At 42.8% G+C, this 18,061-nt stretch overlaps 1 protein-coding gene across 4 annotated transcripts in view; it reads left to right on the top strand.

Annotated features, from left to right (window-relative positions):
* The window catches only part of FANCM (FA complementation group M), a 293,517-nt gene that overhangs the window by 183,314 nt on the left and 92,142 nt on the right, over positions 1–18,061 (top strand). The window lies entirely within an intron of this gene.

The raw sequence follows: 18,061 nt of genomic DNA, 5'->3' as shown, positions 1-18,061 counted from the left end.
AATTGGGAGTATTAAAATTCCATTGGAGAGAGGAAGGAGAGAGGAACGTTCTTCAAGCTGTTAACGAAGGTAAAACTTACAGCTGGAACCGGAGGCAGAGGAGAACTTGCCCGACGGCAGAGGAGAACTGACCACTTCCGGGTGTGACATCACCCTGAGGTCCTTAAAAATGGACTATTCACGTTGCGCAGTCAACGTAGGAGCGCGTGTAGCCCAAGCCACGCGCGCCTAAGGGGCGGGCGGCTTTAACCAACTAGAAGAAAAATTTCCTTCTCTTTTGCTGATTTCTGACCTCCTTCCCCAAGTAAGTAAGTAAGTAGTAAATATAAGCAAAGTTAAGTTTTTTCTGAACCTCTTGTTGATTGGTAGTAAAGCTAGAGACTTAAAATTTTAATACCTTATACTCTCTCTCTCTCTCTCCACTGTGAGAAGTAAGGTTTCTTCATTAAGATTGTGGAGAGATAGTTTAGGATCTGAGGATTATCTTTGTTGAAAATATTTCCTTTGTACAATACTTGATATGCCACATACAAAAAGGAAGGCAAAGATTAGGGAAGTTACTACTTCATCTCCCTTATCTGAGCCTATGCAACCCCAGATCCAGGCATTCTTTTTACCAGTACCTAATAATCAACCAGTGAAAGGGGCCATTGAAGGATTGGGCACGGAGCGGGTAACCAGCCTTCTGGCCGAAACATCTTAGTCCCGGTGCCCCAGTTACTTCTCCACCTTTACCAATATCTTCTGATTCTTTAAATAATTCCTCTAAAGAAAAGAATGGAGAAGGAGCCTTGTCTAAGGATGGGCAGCAACAACAACCTAGCATTCTAAATGATATAGCTCTGCAGTTGGAGAAACCTGTGGAAATCACAATGGACTCTATTTGGTCTGCCATTAAAGCACTTGAATTAGCAATTGTTAAATTAACAAATATAACAGGAACAGCTAACCAACGAGTTACTAATATTGAATCTGCTGTGACTAAAATAGAAGGTGAAAAGAAACAACTAGAAGAAAGAGTAAGCAAGATGGAAAGTTGCTATCAAAGATCTACAAAGACGGAGATACTCTATGATAAAAGACTTGAAGCAATTGAAAACTCTTTGAAATATCTCAATTTGAGAGTCCTAAATTTTCCTAGACAGGATTTAATTTTTCCTTTGGAAATGTTTAAAGAGTATCTCACTAATATTCTACAGATGCCTCAAGAATCTCTTCCACCTATTTCCAAAATATATTATGTTACACCTAAAGGAAATAAAAAAAACTGTGGATGATAAACCAAAAGAGCAACAATTAAATCTTACTGCAGTTTTAGAATCAACAGCAGAAACGATTATTACTACTAGGGCAACTATGCATATAACATTTGTGTTTGCAGCTGATAGAAACTCTATTTTTCGTATCTACATGAGAAAAAGGTCAGAAAAATTTCATGGGGCCCCTATTTGGATATATCCAGATCTTTCTAGATTAACACAATTGAGGAGGCAGTTTCTTGCCTTAAAAGTTGAAATTGAAAAAATGGGGGAAGATGATTTTGAAATTCCCACGTAGATTTTATTTATTTATTTAACATTTTTTATATACCGAAGTTCCAGCAACAATGTTGCTAATCACTTCGGTTTACATAAAACATTGGATTGACTTAACATGTGTGTCTTACATAGAACAGGAAAATGAACTTGGAGAAAATTGAATAAATAACATTAAAACAACAGCAATAAATAATAGCAATCTTATATACATGCGATTAAAATGAATCAATTATGAATAAAGTATCTGCAAATAGACATGAGGGATTGGAAAATTAATTCTATAGTTGTTGAACTAAGTGGTATGATATGAGATTGACCTGGAGGAGGGCGTTGTGAATCCTACTCAATCGTAGGCTTGAGAGAAAAGCCAAGTTTTAAGTCTTTTTTTTGAAAGTGAGGGGGCATTGTTCAAGCCTGTGATCTGATGGTAGAGAGTTCCAGAGGATCGGACCTGCAGTGGAGAAGGCTCTTTTGTTTGACGAAATTTTGAGTGGGGGGGGGGGGGTTTAGAGAGCCTTTTTGCGCAGATCTCAGCAGACGGGAGGAAGTATGCAGCTGGAATGGGATCCTGAGGTCTAGGTATGAGGCTTTGTAAATGGATTTATGAATGGATGAGAGGGTTTTGTAGGTGATTCTGTATTTATAGGGAGCCAATGGAGATTTTTTAATATTGGTGTTATGTGGTCCCTTTTTTTTGCTTTAGTTAAAATCCTGGCAGTGGCATTTTGGAGCATTTGTAGCGGTTTTAGGGAGATAGCTGGGAGCCCAAGTAAAAGAGAGTTGCAGTAATCAATTTTAGAAAATATGATTGCTTGCAAAACTGATCTGAAATCCTTGGGGTGCAGTAAGGGTCTGAGTCTTTTTAGAACCTGGAGTTTGAAGAAGCATTCTTTCACGGTGTTACTGATAAAGCTTTTGAAATTCAGTAGGTTATCCATAGTGACTCCTAGTGTTCCTTCGGGTGACTCCAGGGGTGTTTCAGCTGTGTACTGTTCCATCATTCTTGCCCAAAGTAGTCTTGGACTTTTATTTGAATCAGTCCATCTCGTTGCCATCGCTGGATAAGGTCATGGATGCGGAGGAGTTTCGCCTTTTGCGCTCCTTGAATGTTAAGTGTCTTATCATGCGAGAGAATGCATCAAAATCAGAAAAGTATTTTCTTTGTAGTTTCACAATTAAGAATGTTTATGGGTTCGTTAGCCCAAGAGTCCTTAGACTCGGAAAATGTGGCAACTATATAGAAATATTTAGGTCTCAATCTTATTTTCAATTGTTGATTGGATAGTCGATGTTTACCTATAACCGCTTGTTTCTTTTCCTTACTTCTCGAGAATTACCTTATTAATAATTTCCCTCTTAGAAATAGATAATCAATGTAATACTTATTCTGAGAATATACCTTTGTATTTACAATATCTGTAAATTTTTGATTTCTTATTCTAAAACTGCATAAATAAAAATTAAAAAAAAAAAAATCCCATTGGAAACAATTTGGATCATTTTATTAAAAATTAAAAAAAGACAAAATGTTTTGGATATTCAATAAAAGATACAATTCTAATTAGAGGTTTTTGACCTGTGATTGTAACAACTGGCAGAAATTCTGATAAACTTTTCAGACAATCACCAGTGCTGAGGTCTTTTCCTCTATTACAATATATCTTGAAAAAGTCTTAGACAGTCTTTTTAAGAAATCATGTTGTGGTGATATTATACACTATTATACACCAGCTATTTTTCTTATGTTTATTAGTACACTGGTGTATCCTTAATTTTTGGTATAATAGACGTGATCATACAGGTCTGGCTGGGAAGACAGATTGCTTTGTCTTTCCTCCGTGGCCCTTGCTGGGCAGGATAATTCGCAAGATTGAAGGCCATAGGAGGCTAGTACTCCTGATGGCACCAGACTGGCCCAGGTGTCCGTGGTATGCGGATTTGCGATGACACCTGGTGGAATCCCCCCTTCATCATTCGCCGCACATGGATCAGCTTCAGCAGGGACCAGTTCTTCTCGAGAATGCGACTTGATTCTGTCTTATGGTTTGGCCCTTGAGAGGGCTCTGTTAAAGCATGGTTATTCTTCTGCAGTGATTGCTACTTTACTCCATGTTTACAAGTTCTCCACTTTCTTGGCTTATGTGTGGATTTGGAGCGTTTGAGGCCTGATGTGAGGAGTGGGTTGTTCTTCCTCATTCAGTTATGATCCTTCTCATTCTGGATTTTTTGCAGGATGGATTTGAATATGGCTTGGCCCTTAATTCCTTGAAAGTGCAGGTTGCGGCTCTTGCCTGTTTCAGAAGCCTGGTGAATGGTGTTTCCTTGTCGTCTCATCCTGATGTGGCCCTTTTTTTTTTTTTTTTTTTTTTTTGAAGGGAGTGAAGCACCTTAAGCCTCTTTGAGGTTACCAGTTCCATTGTGGAGTCTTAATTTGGCGCTGGACTTTTTAGAGGGTCCTATGTTCCAACCACTGTGTGGCCTTTCCTTACTGTGTTCCTGATGGCTATATGTTCTGTGTTGGATTTCTGAGCTGCAGGCATAGCCTCGCCGGGAACTGTTCCTTCGGGTGACTCCAGGGGTGTTTCAGCTGTGTACTGTTCCATCATTTCTTGCCCAAAGTAGTCTTGGACTTTTATTTGAATCAGTCCATCTCGTTGCCATCGCTGGATAAGGTCATGGATGCGGAGGAGTTTCGCCTTTTGCGCTCCTTGAATGTTAAGTGTCTTATCATGCGGTATCTGGAAGTCTCTGACTTTTCATAAGATGGATTACCTGTTTGTTCTCCATGGCGGTAGTAAGCAGAGTACTCTGGCTTCGTGGGTTGCCATAGCTCGTTGGATTAAGGAGGTGGTAACTGCCATGTATGTGGATGCTGGAAAGCTGTTACCTACTCAGGTTAGGGCTCATTCCACTAGGGCTCAGGCAGTGTCATGGGCGGAGGTTAGTCTGTTGTCGCCCGTCGATATCTGCCAAGCTGCAACGTGGTCCTCCTTGCATGCTTTTTCCAGGTTTTAACTTCTGGATGTGCAGGCCCTGGAGGATGCAGCCTTTGTACATATGGTGTTGATTGGACCACTGGTCCTGAGTCCATCTGTCTACACGCTAGGAAATAGAAAAAATACTTACCTATTAATTTTGTATGCCTTAGTGTAAATAGATGGACTCAGCTTCCTGTACTCGGCTGCCGCATGAGTGTCAATAGTCCTTCAGTGGAGCTCTGGGTCCCAAGGGATTACTGGTAAGTGTTCATCCAGTTCCTGTCTTGGGGTACCTAGAATATTATGTGAATTCAGTTCTGGTTACCTGTTTTTTTTAATCAAGTTTTTTGCTAGTCTGTCTACACTTGCTTTTGAAGAGAAAACTGGCAGGTTGGGGGTCAGTGCAGTTTCATGTATACTGTGATGTCAGCTTGCTCCGTCTCCATGTTCTGGCAGGGAAGCATAAACCCACTGGTCCTGAGTCTTTCTGTCTACACTGAGGAAAACAAAATTATCAGGTAAGTAATTTCTCCATTTTTCTTCTGCAGCAAAATTATCTCAAGGCAGCGTACAATCAGATTAAAGTTAAATTCTTTTTACAATAGTGAACAGTTTACAATCTACAGAATCTAGATAGGAACACATGAAGGAGGGCCTGTCAGAATATGATTTGAAGTAACTTTTCTCCATACATTGTACAGAATAGTCATGTAGTACTTCTATTAGTAATGCTTTGCTTGGGTTTTTTTTTTTTCTTTACCACAATATCTGCCTTTCTAGTATCAAGCTTTTTATTGGTTAGAATGGGAATGTCTGTTTTCTGCAATTTTGTCAGTCATACCAGTGATTTTTTTTTCTAGTGGTGTATTGGGGTCAATATTGAAAGTGGTTTGTCTGGCTTAAGTCCAAGACTTAGCCAGACAAACCACAGGATTTAAAATCCTGCTGGTCGACCACCAAGGACTTAGCCAGATAAGTCAGGGGAGGCTCGGGGCAGAGTGCATTTATCCATCTAAGTTAACTGGATAACACCGATTTTAGGTGTTATCTGGCTAAAGTATCTCCTGACCTAAACTTATCCTGCTAACTTTAACATAATTGAATATATTCAGTGGCCTGCCCTTGCAGCTGTTTATTCCAGCTAAGTTATTTATTTTAATTTTTTTTATACTGCCTAAAACAATTAGTACAATATAAGTGGTTTATCAGGCTAACTTTGCAGGCCAACTAGCCACTGAAAATTAATCCCATGGTATTTACAGTTTCCAGTGGATGAGCCATTCTGCCTTTGTGTCTTTCTGTATCAGGCCTTGTAATATCAGCATGTCACACCCACCAATGAGATGTGTAACTGTTCCTAGTTCTGTTTTACAGAATCTTCATTTCTCCGAGGACAAACAGGATGGTAGCCCTCACACATGGGCGACATTAGATGGAGTCCCGACAGGGAAAACGTATGTCAAAGTTGCTAGAATTTTGACTTGCCACACACAGCCATGCCCTATACCAATCATCCACGCAAGGTCCCTCTTCTTCCTGGGAGCTGCAATATCACGGTTTGTGAGCATAATCTTTTTTGTGGCCTTTTTGACTTATTTGTGAAAATCTTAGATTTTGCCGTACCATATTTTGTCACGACAGTAGCCACCTGCATTAGATGTCAGGTCCCTCTCAATCTTCCTCATAGGGTTCTTATTCCAGGGTTTTGATGTTGATTGGTAAGTTTCCTTTCACTGTAGATTCCCTGTGGCTGCGTCCGGATTTAAGTGATGCCCTCTGTGTCCAAGGACACAGAGGGCACTGTTCCTCAAGCTGAATGTTTCCTTTGCCTGGGGGCAGCGTATGATTTCCAGGTTTGCCGCAAATGCACCCAGATGATCCCGAAAAGATGTCACCTTCAACTAGAGAAGAATGGTGCCTCTTTGGGTCCAACAGTGGCACCATTGGCATTGAAGGACTATGGGGCCGCAATGTTGGACACAGAGCTATTGACATTGGCTGGACTGTCAGTTCCATTGGTGCCTTCGGCCGATAGGAGCGCTGGAGACTGGCCAAAGTCAGGCTTCTTTAGGCTGAGAACATTGAGTTCCTTATTGGCCTTGGCACCGGGGAAGGACCATGTTGAACATCGAGGGAAGCTGTAGAAGCATCTGCATCGCTCTCCGTCTATGCACGGTGCCAGGCATGGGGATGCACTAGCTCATGCTATGATGCCCCTGAAGCGACCTCCAAGGCAAGAAGTGCTAGTTCATTGGTACCAGGAGTCCACAATGGTCTCCATTAGTCCAGATGCCAGCCCCTGATCCTCCTCTCTGTTCTAAAGAGGATATATTCATTTCTCCTTCCTCCCAGTTGGTATTGGCATTGGCAGTGTTTGAGGAAGAACTTGAGGTGAATATAGCTGGCAGTTGAGCAGCCGATGCGGGATATTGATCCCGTGGCACTGGAGCTAGTATCATCGATCTTGGCGTCGCTGTTGGAGTCTCTCCATGTGCTCAACAGCGCGTTACTGATCCAGCTAGCATCTTTTTTCCTGGGTGGTGTCTATGTCAGTCAGGGCACCACAGCCTCCCCCTGCTGATATGGTGGTCATGGCTGGTTCCTTGGAGGAAGAAAATCTACCTAGACTGGCTGTGACGCCAAGGCCTGCAGCCCCCCATCCAGCTCCATTGGTGCCTGCACCACTGGACGACGGTCAAGCACCCAGGGCACCATCCCCTGTTGATGTCAGTGTGGATGAGGGTTCCCTATGATGCCTGGGGGATGACACAATACAGTTCTTCTCTGATGGCTTTGAAAGTCTTCCCTCAGACTCATCTCCTCCAGAGGAGCAAAGAAGGTATCTGAGGATCTAATCTTCACAGGTTTTGTTCAGGTGATGGCGGAGGCTATCCCATTTCAGTTTACTGACATGAGGATGCCAGGCACAAAATACTTGAAATCTTCCAGTTTGTGGTGCCTCCTAAGGAGTCCCAGTGCACGAAATCTTTAAGGAGTTACTGCTGAGGTTGTGGGAATACCCCCTCACGGTACTTCCTATGAACAAGAAGCCCGATGGGACTTACTTCGTCCAGAAGGCTCCTGGATTTGATAAGTGCCAGCTTCCTCTCAAGAGCCAAGCATTCTTGGACCCATTCCTTGGCATCCCTGGGGAAGGATCACAGAGCGATGGATGCTCTTGAGAGGTTTTTCAGGGAAACATGCTTATTGCCCACATAGCTTCCTACCAATTCTACTTTAGCCACTACTCACAGGACATCTGGAAGTAGGTGCAGGAGGTGGCCGAGCAGTTGCCGCAGCAGCAAGACACCCCTAGATCATTGGTATATAAAGGCCTATATCACGGAAAACATGAGGTCCGAGTGACCTATGATGTTTTCAAAACTGCATAGAGAGTCTCTGCAGCAGGAGTTGGCACCTGCTGAATGGCATGGTTGCGGGCCTTGGATCTCCGACCAGAGTTATAGAAAAGACTTGCTAATGTGCTGTGTACTGGGGAAGAATCTCTTTGGACATAGAGTGAAGGATGCAGTGGCCCAATTCCAGGTTCACCATGAAACCCTTCATCAGCTCTCTGCCAGCAATCTGGACCTGTCCTTCTCTGCTAGGTGGTTGGCAAGATCTGGGCAAAAGAAGTATTTCTTTTGCCAGAGGAAGTACTATCCTCCACCCACCTCATTCCTGACAGCAACATCAGAGCTCCTCTGGCCGCCCAGGCAGCAGAGAACTTCCAAGGCTCAGCCTGCACTTCATTCAACTCTAGGGACAGGGTTTTAACTGGGTCGTTGTGTGCAGTGGTCATGTGGGAATATATTTTATATTATGTCAGACACTCTACACACAATCTGGTAAAAACAAAACTTAGTTTACTTAATGTAAATATATGGATAATAAATCAGCAAAATAATATCAACATTGAATACAGTATCACAGTAAGCTGTACATAAATCAATACATGTAAATAGGAGACAGACAAAAATAAAGAGAGAACAATAATCAATGAATAATAAAGAACAAAAGAACATCTCTCTTATATGCTCTCCTCTATATAAGCCAGTGTTCATAGATAATCTGGAGAAATTTATGAGCTTGGGGATTCTGAAAACCACTCTGGTCTTTTCAGCTCATCCAATTAAAATAAGTACCGCATTTTTTGCTCCATAAGACGCACTTTTTCCCCCCCAAAAGTGTGGGGGGAAATGTCTGTGCGTCTTACGGAGTGAATATAAAAAAACTAAAAATCTAACAACCCCCCCCACCCTCCTGACCCCTCCCCCTCAAGATCTGCCAAATTAATTTACTACAACCCTCCACCCTCCTGACCCCCCAAGACCTGCCAAAAGTCCCTGGTGGTCCAGCGGGGGTCCGGGAGCAATCTCCTGGACTTGGGCCGCTGGCTGCCGACGTAGCCCCTGTGACATAGTAAGGGCAAAGGGCCGTTGGTGCCATTTTGATTACTGGCAGCCGACGGCCCAAGTCCAGGAGATCACTCCCGGACCGCTCCTGGACCCCCGCCGGACCACCAGTGACTTTTGGCAGGTCTGGGGGGCTCAGGAGAGTGGGGGGTTGTATTTAATTAATTTGGCAGGTCTTGGGGGGTCAGGAGGGTGGGGGTTGTTAACTAATTTAAAGGGTTGGGATGGGGGGGTTTGGGGGGGTTTCCCCACAGAAAGAGAGAGATAAGTTTTCTAATCTGGGGAATGGAACGAAATGGCCCTCCCCAGACCCGAAAACAAAATGGGGAGAAAAAAAAATGTTATGCACTCCCCTAATTTCCTCCATAAGACACACAGATGCCCGGGGACAGAACCCGTTTAGCGCACATTTTTTTTTTTTTTTTTAATTTTCCCCCTCTGAATCCTAGGTGCGTCTTATGGAGCAAAAAATATGAATGCTATGTCTTATATCCCTCTGCAAGTTAGATGTTTCAAAGACATTTCAGTACCAGTCCTTTGATCTTCCATTTGGTAAAAGACATTAGTTGTAGCTTATTATCAGCTCCTTGATATCTATATTAGTCTTTAGCATTTGATCTTCCCAGGTGATAGATAAATACCAAATGTCATAGCCTTTGATGTTCCCGGTGACACGAAATGTTCCTTGGGGCCAACCCAGCTCTTTATCAGCACATAGTTGCTGGGAAGTCTCAGGAATGAGGGAACAATTAGTGATTAGTGTCATGAGTTTGTACAATCTTTGTACTTGCAATATATTGGTTTATACTTATCAATCATTGGAGTCTGTTCTGTTCCATAGCTGTCTATTCGCAGTACAAAATCTTCCAGATATCTATCTACCTATCTAAAATTATTTTTACATAGTCATATGGGGCACAGTTATCCGTACCTGGGACAATGGATATGCCGGTTGGAAGCAGGCTGAAGTTCTTCGTGAACCAGTGGCCCAGTATAAACTCAGACTAGTGGGTTCTCTCCATCATCCGTCAAGAGTTCTGAATGAACCTACTAAGTTCCCTGCCAGATTGCCCACCATGCCCATTTTGGGGGCTGGTAGCACATCAGGAGGTGCTACTTACAGAGCTCTCCTCCCTCTTAACGGCCATAGTGGTTGAACCTCTTGCAGAGCAATGAGAGCAGGGATTTTATTCCAGTTACTTCCTGATTCCGAAGAAAACAGGAGGAGACTGTCTCATCCTAGGTGTAAGGGCCTTGAACAGATTTATCAAAAAGGAAAAGTTCAAGATGGTTTGCCTGGGCACCTCGATCCTCGTTTTACAAAAAGGGGACTGTCTATGCTCCCTTGATTTGAAGGACGAGTACACCCTCATCGATCTTCTCAAGTCACCAGAAGTGAATCAGATTCATGGTGGGAAAACAGCATTTCCAGTATTGGGTGTTACTGTATGGAATCGCATCAGACCCACATTTCTTTGCAAAATTCCTGGCTGTGGTGGTGGCGTGCCTCTACAGGCTGGGGGTGCATGTTTTCCCTTATCTAAATGATTGGCTGCTCAAGAGTACTTCTCAGGCAGGGGCAGTCAAATCCATGTGGTTGACCATCCGGGTGTTGGAGTCACTAGGGTTAGTCATCAACTACCCGAAGTCCCATCTCATCCCATCACTTCAATAAGAGCCCTGTTACACATAACTCAGTCCAAGGCCTACCTGCCTCATAAAAGGACCATCAACCTGATGACCATCACGGCAGAGATAAAGTTCCTGGATGGAATAAATGACAGTTTTATGGAGCAATTGGTTCAAAAACAGACGAGAGAGGGAACAATTTTAGATCTAATTCTCAGTGGAGCACAGGATTTGGTGAAAGAGGTAATGGTGGTGGGGCCGCTTGGCAATAGTGATCATAATATGATCAAATTTGAATTAATGACTGGAAGGGAGACAGTAAGCAAATCCACGGCACTAGTGCTAAACTTTCAAAAGGGAAACTTTGATAAAATGAGAAAAATAGAAAAAACTGAAAGGAGCAGCTACAAAGGTAAAAAAGTATGCAAGAGGCGTGGACATTAACAAATACCATCCTAGAAGCACAGTCCAGATGTATAAGCGTTGGCAAGTTAAATGTAAGACATTGATAAGACAGGCTAAGAGAGAATTTGAAAAGAAATTGACCATAGAGGCAAAAACTCACAGTAAAAACTTTTTAAAATATATCCGAAGCAGAAAGCCTGTGAGGGAGTCAGTTAGACCATTAGATGATCGAGGGGTTAAAGCACTTAAAGAAGATAAGGCCATCGCGGAAAGATTAAAACATTTTTTTGATTGGGTGTTTACTGAAGAGGATATTTGGGAGATACCAGTTCCAGAGAAGGTTTTAATGGGTAATGATTCAGATGGACTGAACCAAATCTCGGTGAACCTAGAAGATGTGGTAGGCCTGATTGACAAACCAAAGAGTAGTAAATCACCTGGACCAGATGGTATACACCCCAGGGTTCTGAAGGAACTCAAAAATGAAATTTTAGATCTATTAGTAAAAATTTGTAACCTATTATTAAAATCATCCATTGTACTTGAAGACTGGAGGGTGGCTAATACAACCGCAATATTTAAAAAGGGCTCCAAGGGCGATCCGGGAAACTACAGACCAGTGAGCCTAACTTCAGTGGCAGGAAAAATAGTGGAAAGTGTTCTAAATATCAGAATCACAGAACATTTAAGACATGGTTTAATAGAACAAAATCAGATTGGCTTTACACAAGGCAAGTCTTGCTACACAAATCTGCTTCACTTTTTTGAAGGAGTTGTTAAACATGTAGATAAAGGTGAACCAGTAAATGTAGTGTATTTGGATTTTCAGAAGGCGTTTGACAAAGTTCCTCATGAGAGGCTTCTAGGAAAAGTAAAAAGTCATGGGATAGGTGGCAATAACCTTTCGTGGATTACAAACTGGCTAAAAGACAGGAACAGAGAGAGTAGGATTAAATGGACAATTTTCTCAGTGGAGGGGAGTGGGCAGTGGGGTGCCTCAGGGATCTGTATTGGGATCTGTGCTTTTCAATATATTTATAAAAGATCTGAAAAGGAATAAGACAAGTGAGATAATCAAATTTGCAGATGATACAAAATTATTTAGAGTAGTTAAATCACAAGCGGATTGTGATAAATTGCAGGAAGACCTTGTGAGACTGGAAAATTGGGCATCAAAATGGCAGATGAAATTTAATGTGGATAAGTGCAAAGTGATGCATATAGGGAAAAATAACCCATGTTATAGTGATACAATGTTAGGTTCCATATTAGGAGCTACCACCCAAGAAAGAGATCTAGGCGTCATAGTAGATAATACATTGAAATCGTCAATTCAGTGTACTGCGGCAGTCAAAAAAGCAAACAGAATGTTGGGAATTATTACAAAGGGAATAGTGAATAAAACAGAAAATGTCATAATGCCTCCATGGTGAGACCACACCTTGAATACTGTGTACAATTCTGGTTGCTGCATCTCAAAAAAGATATAGTTGCGATGGAGAAGGTACAGAGAAGAGCGACCAAAATGATAAAGGGGATGGAACAGCTCCCCTATGAGGAAAGACTAAAGAGGTTAGGACTGTTCAGCTTGGAGAAGAGATGGCTGAGGGGGGATATGATAGTGTTTTTTTAAATCATGAGAGGTCTAGAATGGGTAAATGTGAATCGGTTATTTACTCTTTTGGATAATAGAAGGACTATGGGGCACTCCATGAAGTTAGGATGTGGCACATTTAAAACTAATCTGAGAAAGTTCTTGTTCACTCAACACACTAACTCTGGAATTTTGTGCCAGGGGATGTAGTTAGTGTAGCTGTGTTTAAAAAAGGATTGGATAAGGTCTTGGAGGAGAAGTCCATTACCTGCTATTAATTAAGTTGACTTAGAAAATAGCCACTGCTATTACTAGCATCAGTGGCATGGGATAGACTTAGTTTTGGGTACTTGCCAGGTTCTTATGGCCTGGATTGGCCATTGTTGGATCAGAATGCTCGGCTTGATGTATCCTTGGTCTGACCCAGTATGGCATGTTCTTATGAGATTCAGCAGAGCCAGCAGGTGTCAGCCTGGCACATGTTGAGGTTATTGGGCCATATGGCCGTAACCGTTCACGTCACTCCCTTAGCATGATTGTCCATGTGCGAAGCCCAATGGACTCAGAGGTTGCAGTGGCGCAAGACCACACAGAACCTCCAGAATCTCATCCGAGTCACCTCGCCACTCCGAGACTCCTTATCCTAATGCTGGATACTTTCGAATCTGGTCCCAGAAAACAGAGTTAGGCGATCTATAATGGCCGTCAGGTAAACAAAAAAGAATAGATGCCTTGATCTTTTCCAAATATTTATTAAAGTAGAGATGTGTTCATAAAAATGCCCGACTCAGGCCGGGTTTCGCAGCTCAACAGCTGCTGCCTCAGGGGCTACAAATAAGCCAAAACAAAATCAATCAACCTAAAAAATCTAATAAAAAAAAAAAAAGTTATTCTAAAAAAAACTTATGTTTAAAAAGTTATGTTAAAAATGGTGACATCTATATTCAAACAGACACAAAAAGATAACTGTTGATGTTACATTACTTATACAGAAACAACATATCACTAAAAATGACAAGTATTTGTAAAGCTCTTTACCTTGGACAATCAAGAATCTCAGATGAATTAAAGTGGTGTGAAATCATCAAAGGAAGGTCACTGTGAACCAACGCTGAAAGATTACTATAAAAGATGTGCAAGCAATTAATGTAACCTTTGGGAAACAATGGATACTTAGTTAAATGTGCCAGTTTATGTAATACACCAGCACTGACAGATAACTATAAGAAATGAGCAAGCAGTAAATGTATCCTTCAGAGGATATTGGAAACTTTGTTAAATGTGCCAATCTTTGTTATGAATATCCACAAAACCCAAAAGATTTCTATTACATCTTTTATAGTAATCTTTCAGCGTTGGTTCACAGTGACCTTCCTTTGATTTCACACCACTTTAATTCATCTGAGATTCTTGATTGTCCAAGGTAAAGAGCTTTACAAATATTTGTCATTTTTAGTGATATGTTGTTTCTGTATAAGTAATGTAACATCAACAGTTATCTTTTTGTGTCTGTTTGAATATAGATGTCACCATTTTTAACATAACTTTTTAAACATAAGGTTTTTTTTAGAACAATTGGTTTTGTATTAGATTTTTTAGGTTGATTGATTTTTGTTTTGGCTTATTTGTAGCCCTTGAGGCAGCAGCTGTTGAGCTGCGAAACCCGGCCTGAGTCGGGCATTTTTTTTTATGAACACGTCTCTACTTTAATAAACATTTGGAAAAGATCAAGGCATCTATTCTCGTTTGTTTACTTTCGAATCTGGCGCAGGGGATCTCTTTCCAAGGTGATCCTACCTAAATTGTCCTAACTACGGATGTGTCCACTCTGTGTGGGGACTCATGTAGAAGGGCCCTCACCCGGCATTTGGGATGAAGGTCTTCTGTATGCATATCCTCAGATTCCCTTAGTAGTGAAAACTCTCTTGAAGCTTCACAAGGACAAGGGGACTATGATCCTCATAGCCCCTTATTGGCTAAGTCACATCGGGTTTCCACTCCGTGGCAGTTGTCCATTTGGAGGCCAATCAGTTTGGGGACTTCTAGAGATCGAGGCAGATTGAGACATCCCAACCTCCAGGCCCTGTTGCTCACAGCCTGGATGTTGAGAGGGCAGATTTGCAACCACTCAATCTGGCAGAAAATGTCTCAGGCCCTGGTGGCTTCTAGAAAGCCCTGTGGACGAAGTGGAGGAGATTTTCCATGTGGTGTGAGCAGAAGGCCCTTGATCCGTTCTCCTGCCCCACACGAAAACTAATTACAGTCTACACCTATTGGAAGCTGGCTTGAAAACCAACTCCTTTAGAGTTCATCTGATTGCAGGTGGTACATACCACCAAGAATGTAGATGGTACGTCCATTTCGGTACAGCCTATAGTTGTAAATTTCATGTAGGGCCTGCTTCAATTGAAGCCTCCTCTAAGGCCACCTGCTGTGTCTTGGGACCTCAACGTGGTGTTAGCTCAGCTGATGAAAGCTCCTTTTGAGCCACTGTGCACTTGTCATCTGAAGCATCTGACCTAGAAAGTCATATTTTTGCTGGCAATGAACTCCAGGCCTTAGTGATTTATCCACTTTACGCCAGGTTTTATCAAGACAGGGTGGGTCTTGCATATGCACCCTAAGTTGTTCCTGCCTAAGGTGGTGACACACTTCCATCTTAACCAGTCCATTGCCCTGCCAACATTTTTTCCCAGGCCCCATTCTCACCAAGGCAAATGAGCCCTGCACAGATTGGACTGTAAGCAAGCCTTAGTCTTCTAGCTGAGCAGACAAAATAAATAGGTTGGGCATTGCCATTACCAAGCAGACACTATCGAATTGGCTAAAAGATTGCATCTCCTATTATGCCCAAGTGGGACTGCATCTTGGGGGTCATGTCAAGGCTTATTCTGTCCGATCCATGGCAGCATTTTTGGCCTACTTCTAAGCAGTTCCCATGGAATTGATTGGCAATGCTGCAACATGGAGTTTTCTCTACAGATACACATTTCTCTATTGCTTGGATACGGATGGCTGACGCCATAGTAGGTTTGGCCAATCTGCCCTTTGGAATCTGAGGTGTAGAACCCAACTCTCTCCCACCTAGTGCCCGTTGTTTGGGTTCAGGCTGTCTCCCCATCTTGTTGCCAGCAGCACCATTGTTGTGCCCATTGACACCTGGTTGGGGTTTGTTGGTCCCCTTTTATGTTGGGGGACAGCCTGTAGCTAGGGATTCACCCATGTATGTGAGGGGTGAATCCTGCTTGTCCTCAGATAGCAGAGTTGCTTACCTGTAGCAGGTGTTCTCAGCAGACAGCAGGATGTTAGTCCTCACAAAACCCACCCACCACCCTGCGGAGTTGGGTTTTTCCTGTTTTTTTGATTTGTCTAACTCTGATATAAGGCTGAAGTGGGATTCTGCATGGATGCATGGTATAGGGCCGTGATGCCGAACCTTTTAGAGACCAAGTGCCCAAACTGCAACCCAAAACCCACTTATTTATCGCAAAGTGCCAACACGGCAATTTAACCTGAATACTGAGGTTTTAGTTTAGGAAAAAAAACAAACTCCTACATTAATAACTTTTGTCTTAAAAGAAAAACACAATAACAGAGCTTTCAATGATACAAACAACTTTTTGTTGAAAGGTAAAAGTTTGCATTTGGCATGCTTTTGAACAATTAATGTGATTTTTGCTGTTGTATGCATGCTGATAATTTGTCTAACCTTGGCTCATACTTTCGGGCCGATTCAGTATGGTGTGCTCGGCCGAGCACACCTTTAGCCCCGGTTTGGCCGCGCGTTTTTGACATGCTGTTTTTATCCCTTATACAGTAAACGTCGAAAACGCGCGGATAGCGCCCACAACATGCATATGCATGTTGATGGGCCTATTAGTTATTCCTGCGCGATACAGAAAGTAAAATGTGCAGCGAAGCCACACATTTTACTTTCAGAAATTAACGCCTGCCCAAAGGCAGAAGTTAATTTCGGCTGGTACAGGGAAAGTGTGTAGAAAAAACTGCTTTTCTGTACACCCTCCGACTTAATATCATAGCGATATTAAGTCGGAGGCCCCAAAAATAAAAAAAAATTAAAAAATCTGCCTGCGGGTTGGAAAACAGATGCTCAATTTTGCCGGCGTCCGTTTCTGACCCCCATGGCTGTCAGCGGGTTTGAGAACCAATGCCGGTAAAATTGAGCGTCTGCTGTCAAACCTGCTTGTCAGCCGCCGCTTCTGTCAAAAAGGAGACGCTAGGGACTCGCTAGTGTCCCTAGGGCCGCCTTTTACTGCTGGCCCTAATTTGCATATTTTTATTTACTGAATCGCACGCCCAGGAGAGTGGGCGCTTGCCGGCTCTCCCGCGCGTCTTTCAGTATCGGCCCATTTGTAAGTTTGAGAGCAACACATGCAGCACTCAGGCCTAGCTTATTTCTATTGCGCCTTGGGCAGGAGGAAATATATATAAAAGGTCCCTATGGGCATCTTTCTACTGCACCGTGGGTGTTAAGGCGAAAACGCCAACCAGCCCCTTCAGACCTCTTTCTGTTGTACAGCGTGGGCTGCTTCCTCCCTCCCGTCTGCCGGTGTCTGAATGACAACATTAGTGCCGACAACCGAGGAGGAAGCAGCCCGCGTTGCAAGGCCGCAATCCTTCCATTCTTCAGGAGCAGGGGAGGGCGGGTGAGGGGATCACTGCAGCGCCGCTGGAGCAAGCTGCATTAAGGAAAGCATGCGTCGTCCCACTGCCATCAATGAGGCTTCTCCTGTTGGTGGTGGACCTCTCCCTTCAGACGCCTTTGATAGAAAAAGTAGCTTGGCCTGACTAGAATCATCAGTGTCGCCGGCGGGCCGTGCTGTTTTTACACTTAGGCCCCACACGGCGGCGCCTTTGGTCAGCTCTGAAAATCTGAACAATTTCTGGATATTTCAGCCCTCCGGCTGGCTTCCATACACTGCCTTTTAAATTCTATACTGTCCGGAGAAAATCTGGATGGTTGGCAACCCTAGCGACTGAGCGCGTGCCCCCTCTGGCACGCGTGCCTTAGGTTCGCCACCACTGGTTTAGGGTATGCTCAGTGTGGCAAGTCAAAGTTCTAGAAACTTTGATAAGTTCTCTGTGTCAGGGCTCCATCTTATATTGTCACCCATGTGTGAGGACTAAGATCCTGCTATCTTCGGAGAACATCTATTACAGGTAAGTAACTCCACCTTATCTGTTTAGTTTGCATTTTGGCTAGGTTCAAGTTATGTATCATAACATGTATTTTTAAGATAAGAGGAACAAAACTATAGTCTTTAGTAAGAATCACTGTGAACTATTAATGTTATAAATATAACCAGGGAAAGGGGAAGAAAATCCTTTAGGCATTGAATATTAGCAAGTGCAAGGATTTCCTGTTTTGTGATCCCTGAATGGGATAATAAATGCAGTGCATGAAGAAGCCTTATACTGGAAAACAGCATTCTCTGCTTGGGAAATAGATGCATTTGGATTTATAATAGGAAGAAAATGGTG

Source organism: Rhinatrema bivittatum, chromosome 4 (genome assembly GCF_901001135.1).
Source record: "Rhinatrema bivittatum chromosome 4, aRhiBiv1.1, whole genome shotgun sequence".
NCBI lineage: Eukaryota > Metazoa > Chordata > Amphibia > Gymnophiona > Rhinatrematidae > Rhinatrema > Rhinatrema bivittatum.
Note: the sequence above shows the minus strand (reverse complement) of the source record. Positions and strands in the feature narration are given on the sequence as shown.